The sequence below is a fragment of the Rosa rugosa genome, chromosome 6, assembly GCF_958449725.1.
Source record: "Rosa rugosa chromosome 6, drRosRugo1.1, whole genome shotgun sequence".
NCBI classification, from domain to species: domain Eukaryota; kingdom Viridiplantae; phylum Streptophyta; class Magnoliopsida; order Rosales; family Rosaceae; genus Rosa; species Rosa rugosa.
The window spans coordinates 24868509-24874939 of NC_084825.1; the positions used below are offsets into that span (position 1 = coordinate 24868509).

At 38.3% G+C, this 6431-nt stretch overlaps 1 pseudogene; it reads left to right on the forward strand.

The window, feature by feature from the left end:
• LOC133716466 (glutamate receptor 1.2-like) overlaps positions 1-6431 on the forward strand; it is an 88441-nt pseudogene that overhangs the window by 61565 nt on the left and 20445 nt on the right.

Consider the following 6431-nt stretch of genomic DNA (forward strand, 5'->3'; position numbering starts at 1 on the left):
ATCAATTTATGCATTTTTTTTAGTTAAATTGGTCGTACTGTTAACCCTTAAATGAGTCATTTTGTCCAACACGACATAACTTATTTATTAAATGGGTTAAGCGGGTTGGAAATGGGTAACCCGTTTAATAAGTAGATCGGGTTTGAGTTTAAATATTTGACACGATTATTAAATGAGTTGGATTTGGGTTTGTATCTTGTGACACGATAAATACCTTGACCCGACACGACCCATTGACAACCCTAAGTGCACAAACAAGAGCGGAAGCAAACCTTTTGGCAGAATTAGCTTCTACAATTGATCTTGAAAGAATCATATGGCCGGCCTGGAGGTTCCAGGAGGGAATTGAGTAGTAGTGAAACAATTAAACTAAGAATTGGTGTTCCAGTGAGATTCGGGTTCAAGGAACCTGTTCGTGTCGAGCATGATCTTGAAACCAATATAACTCATGTCACTGGCTTCTCTATAGATGTATTCAAAGCTGCGATAGGAGCTTTGCCGTAAGAAGTGCAGTACGAGTTTATTCCATTTGAGGATGCCAGTGGAAATTCTGCAGGGACTTTTAATGATCTTGTTTACCAGGTTTATCTCAAGGTACAGATATGCTTTAACTTACTATTACTAGCTCATTTGTTAATGTGTTGATAACTAATATGCATGTATTGCATTCCCATGCAATCTAAATATCAAGCGGTACAATCCATTGACAAAACTTAATAGGAGGAGACATTTTTTTGGGCCAATTACAAATGATCTCTTTAATTGCTCGCTAATTTATTTTGCAATATTTAGAATATCTGTAGTATATTACATATGCTGACACTGAGATTTAGATGCTCTCTATCCATTACTGCATGTCTTCTTTGTATAGAAATTTCTAAGTTATACATCTTTCTTGCCACATGCATATTGGGCGTACTTGTGGATCGATACCCTAGAAATTCCATGCTGTTGTTGGAGATGTTACGATCACAGAGAACAGATCTCAATATGTTGATTTTACGATCCCATATACTGACTTAGGTGTGGGAATGTTGGTACCAAATGCCAAGGAAAACATGTGGATTTTCTTTAAACCACTTTCAAAATATCTTTGGATAACAACTGCTGCTTTCTTTATCCTTACCGGTTTTGTTGTCTGGATAATTGAGCATCCTACTAATGAAAACTTTCAAGGCACAGCAGCGGAACAAATTGGAACAGTATTCTGGTTCTCCTTCTCTACTCCTGTGTTCACTTATAGTAAGTGCTGTATCTGAGTTATTGCAATTATATACAAGTCTTCCTGTCAAGTGTCAAGCTAGTGTCAAGTGATTGCTGTATGTTCATATATTAAAATCTTGTTTGCAAGTTGATTAAGTTGATTCTTAGTTGTTCTCGTGGTGCTCAGTAAGCTTCAATAATTACTTTATGCTTGTTTTCTAACATTTGTTCTATAGATGCTAGCAAAGAACATGACACATAAACTTTCTTGCATGTTCATTCTGCATCGGAGAAGTTGTCAAATAATTTGGCAAAGTTTGTAGTGATAATATGGGTGTTTTTAGTGCTTACATTGACGTCGACTTACACTGCAACCTTAGCATCAATGATGACGTCGACTATATAGGTTACCAATCGGGTTCCTTGGGAGTTATAGTGAACTTCAATTTCAAAGGGCTTAAGCCATATCATTCAAGTGAGGAGTATTTTGTTGCTTTATCAAAAGGAAGCAAGCATAATGGTGTTTCTGGGATTATTGACGAGATTCCATACATTTACATCTTCCTTGCAAACTATTCTGCTGACTACTCGATGATTAAAACCAAGTCTATCACCAATGGTTTTGCCTTTGTGAGTAACCTCTCCCCTACTAGTCACTTGGACATATATTAATTAATTTGTTGATGCATCTGATAATATGAACTTATGAAGGGAGTTTTTGTAAGACTAATCACGAATCTGGAAATGTTAAGCCTTGTGTTACAATATATTATGTCCCGGACTACCCCTCCACCTATTACCTGGTTTTCTGTTGGACCTAATTTCTTATGGTATTGGAGCAGAGCTAGGCTTCCACAGGTCACTGACAAACATGTTTTGTGCCATGTACTGATGTACTCATGTGTCCGGCTCATTTAGATGCCACATAAGGGTGTGTTCAGGGCTGGTCCTGAGATTCTAACGGCCTAAGGAAAATAATTAAAATGTGGCCTTCCATATATATGTATATTTTTTTTTTGCACCAAATAAGGCCCCGTTTGTTAGCTAGGAAATCAAATCTGGAATGTGAAATAGTTTCCCATTCCACTAAATTGTCGTGTTTTTTTCCCCTCCTGCTGCTGTCGTACCTCTTTTGGAAGCTGATCTATTGGGCTTGTCTAAGCCAAGATTAATTGTGATTTAGGTTTTGTCCTTAGCCTTCGGGCATCCTTGTAAGAGAAATTTTAAATACACACTCCAAATTAGACTTGGTTTTGTTCACCAACTGGCCCGAGTTGAGGCCGTACTCCTCAAAGAAAGCCATAAGATTTAGTAGGCTTCTTTTATCGCCCTTACAAAAAACCATTATATCATCAGCAAATAAGACATGAGAAGGGACTGTCATAGGACGAGGAGAGGAAATAGCTTGGACATGCCCCATATCAACCAGACGCAAGATACCACGGCTAAGAACTTCTTCAGCAAGACAAAAGAGAAGAGGAGACAGTGGATCACCTTGTCGAACTCCGCGGCTACAACCGAAAAATCCCACTGGAGAGCCATTAAATAAGATGGAGAGGCGAGCTGAAGCCAATATAGAACTAATCCATTCTACGAAAGTTGCATGAAAACCAAAAGCATTAAGAACCCTTCGAAGGAAGTCCCAATTCAGAGTATCAAAGGCCTTCGCTACATCAAACTTAATAGCAACATTCCCTCCGCGACATTTATTATCCAACAAGTTAACACATTTAGAAGCTAGAAAGATGCAATCAGAGATTTGTCTTCCTTTCAGAAAAGCAAATTGGTTCGGCAATATAATCCTGGAAGCAATAGGAGCAAGACGGTCTGCTAGTATGCGAGTAATAATTTTAAAAGAAAAATTAGCCATAGCAATGGGCCGAAATTGAGTGATAACATTAGCCTCTTGAACGTTTGGAATTAGAGCCACAAAGCTGGAATTTAGATTGGGCAATATATAACCTGACTGAAAGAAAGATCTAACAGCACGGACCACATCCAACCCAACAACATCCCAACAAGCCTGAAAAAAATGACCAGTATAACCATCCGGACCTGGGGCGCTATCAGCATTCATGGAAAATACAACATTTTTGACATCTTCAGCAGAAGGAAGAGCAAGTAAAGAGCAATTTTCTGAATCCGAAACCAATAAGGTCTGTGTTCTGCTGAGGTAAAAATTCTCTCAACTTCCAAATTACTTAATACACATCCCTATTATTTTATATTTCAAATTAGATTTTATAGGTAGATTAAATGACCAAAATAGACATCTATGTATTAGAAGAAAAATAATAATAATCATATCTTCCATATATTATTCTATAATTATAAAACACAATGAATTTCTATACATGGCATCCTCATTTAAAACAAGAATGAAACCATCTAATTTAAATTTTTCTTTAATAAATTGTAATTAAATGGGGTGAGAGAACATATAATTTTGAATTTTGAAATCAATGGCATTAAATGTTTTTAAAACATATCGCTTTACTACCACTTTTTAGTTCATTTTTTTTTTTCTTTCTAAAAGTTATGATTAGTCAATTTATTATCTAATATAAAACATCACAAGTATAAAACTTTGTAATTGTTAATTTGTTTGACCATCCAATGACAACTTCATAGTTCCGCCATTGTGGAGAAACTACTTATGCAATTTTGGTTGAATGTTTGACTCAAAATTTTATACTTGATTAATAGGGTGTTTGGTGGATGAGAACTCAAATAATACAAAACATATTTCTAAGAATCTATTTGAAGGAACAATAATGAATCCTTATGGATTTCTCAATAACTAACACAAGTAATTAATATGGTCAATTATATATACTAATCAAATTAAATAGTAGGCTTAATGTAGTTAAATAATAGTGTATTTCGGAAAGAATCGTGTCTAAAAGATCCAAGATCAGCAGCGAGAGAACCCTAGAGAGCCAAGAGCAGCAGCGAGAGAACCCTCCGACGGCACGCCCTCGTGGCGGCGTTGTCGGACGGGGTAAAGGGGCCCTAGTGCCCGGCGATGGTTGTTCGTGGAATAAACCCAGTCGATTAGAAGGTGACGCGGTGGCTTCGTTCTCCCAACCGCAAGGTGATCATGCCGGAAAAGTGCAGATCAGGCGCAGAGGCTTATGGGTCGGGCTGGGGTCGGCCTCCCCATGGCGGCTGGTGGCTTTGCCTGGTGGTGAGAGGGCGGGCTTTGAGGGACTCAGATCGGATCAGGGTGACCCGATTTGGTCTGTGTTACTTGGAGCCGTCCGGTGGAGAGGGGTGGCTGGGGGTGGCGGCGAGGCCAGTTGGGGGGTTGGGGAGGACGGAGGGACGGCGGGGAGGCCTGAGTTCGCTCGGCGCGGCGGGTCAGCCGCCGGTGGATGGACGGCGTGGATTGGGCTTGCGGGTCGGGGACGAGGAGGCAGCTGTCTACTGTTCTTTTAGATTGGGTTAAGTGTGTGTTGGGCCTGGGTTTGGGCTCTGGGCCCACACTCCTTTTATATTTTGTTTTATTATTTTTTGTTATTTTTAGTTATCAAGGGCTTTATGCCAGCAATAATATCCTACATGTACTGTGTAGGCCTAAGTGGGCTATGTGCCTGTGTATGCACTCTACGTGCCTTGTCTGCTCTAGGCCGGCGGCGAGTTATTTGCTTCGTCAAATTGGCGCTCCCGCCTAGTGGCAGGGTGAGACTAAGTGTCGTCGGATTTACTTTTCGGCGGCAACATAGGAGGAAAGCTGTGCTAAAGCAGGCAATTATGCTGTGTTGTACAAGGGGTACATATCGAGTTATCTTTCCGCTATGTCACTGCTATGTTAAAGCAAATGGAGTAGCTATTTGTGCACTTTTTGCTAGTTGGTGCTTGTTAGAATACAAGTCTACTGTAGAGATTTCTGATATTATTTCAGAAAATATTCTAGATGCTTATTGTAATCAGGGGTATAGGCTCAATGTCCCCCCTTTGTATTCGATAGTTTCATTAATCGAGGCTTGAGGGCAGCCGCACTAGCCCTTTTATTCAAAAAAATAATAATAATAATAACAGTTTATTTCATGGTTTTTTAGTTTAAGGATATTTTGGGTAATTTGGGTTGTGTATTTAGTAAAATATTAGAATAAGAAATTAAATGGTAAGTGTATTGAGTAAGGAGTGTGTATTAAGTAATTAGGGGTGTGTATTTAAAACTTCTCTCCTTGTAATAAAAAAAAAAAATTGTCGTGTTTGGTTAAGTCATAAGTTTGGAAAGGAAAGTAAAATAAATGAGTTGACCGGAGTTCAATTCCGTAAAAGAGGCAGAATAGAAATATCATCTAGGGTGTGGAATTTCAATTCATTCACTCAATGGAATTGAAAATTTACTTGTTTAGCCCCTCATAAAATCTGGTCAATTAATAATTCTTATCTCCATTCATTCAATTTTAATCTTCCATATTTAATTTGATTTGGCATTATTGGAAAATCATTAACAAATTAATTCTCTCAAACCATTTTCTATTCTCAAGTCTTGAATCCTTCCAAACACCACAAATGGAAATGCTAAATCAATTCCATTCCATCCTTGAAAGGAAAACTAGTACAATTCATTTTCCCACTGTAAATTCCGGTCAACCAAACGGGGCCTAACAGTAAAAAATCATGTATTTTGAATAAAAATAAATATGAAATTAATAACAAAATAAAAATATTCATTTTCAAATTTTTCCATACGGAGAAGGAAAAGGAATAGTTATTCATATAGAAAAAGGAAAGGGAAAGCTCATATGGAAAAGGAAAAGGAAAAGGAAAAGGAAAAGGAAAAAAAATAAAAAAGGTGGGTTGGGCACGAGGTCCAAGAAAAATTAACTTAAGTAATTTCTGAAAAAAATAAAAAATAGGAAGGTTCAATTTGGACCCTTCTCAAGCCACTTAATTAGATAATTGATTGAAAAGATTAAAAAGTATATAGAAGACAGGCGTGGGATTCGAACTCTGGTCGAGAAGATGCTGACTGACTTGACTTCCACTAGAGCAACGCCCAGTTTCGTGCGTGTTGGAGCAAATAACCTATATATCAACATCTATAACATATATACAGGAACTTCGGAGGCCTCCGGGAGCCGGTGGCCTGAGGCGGCTGCCCTCAGGGCTTGTGTTGAGAGTAATTCCACATTGGGAATCACTACAAGAAATCTGGGCTTTTACTGCCTAAAATTTACAGCGTGCATATTATGCGCGCCGTAAAAGACTCCTCT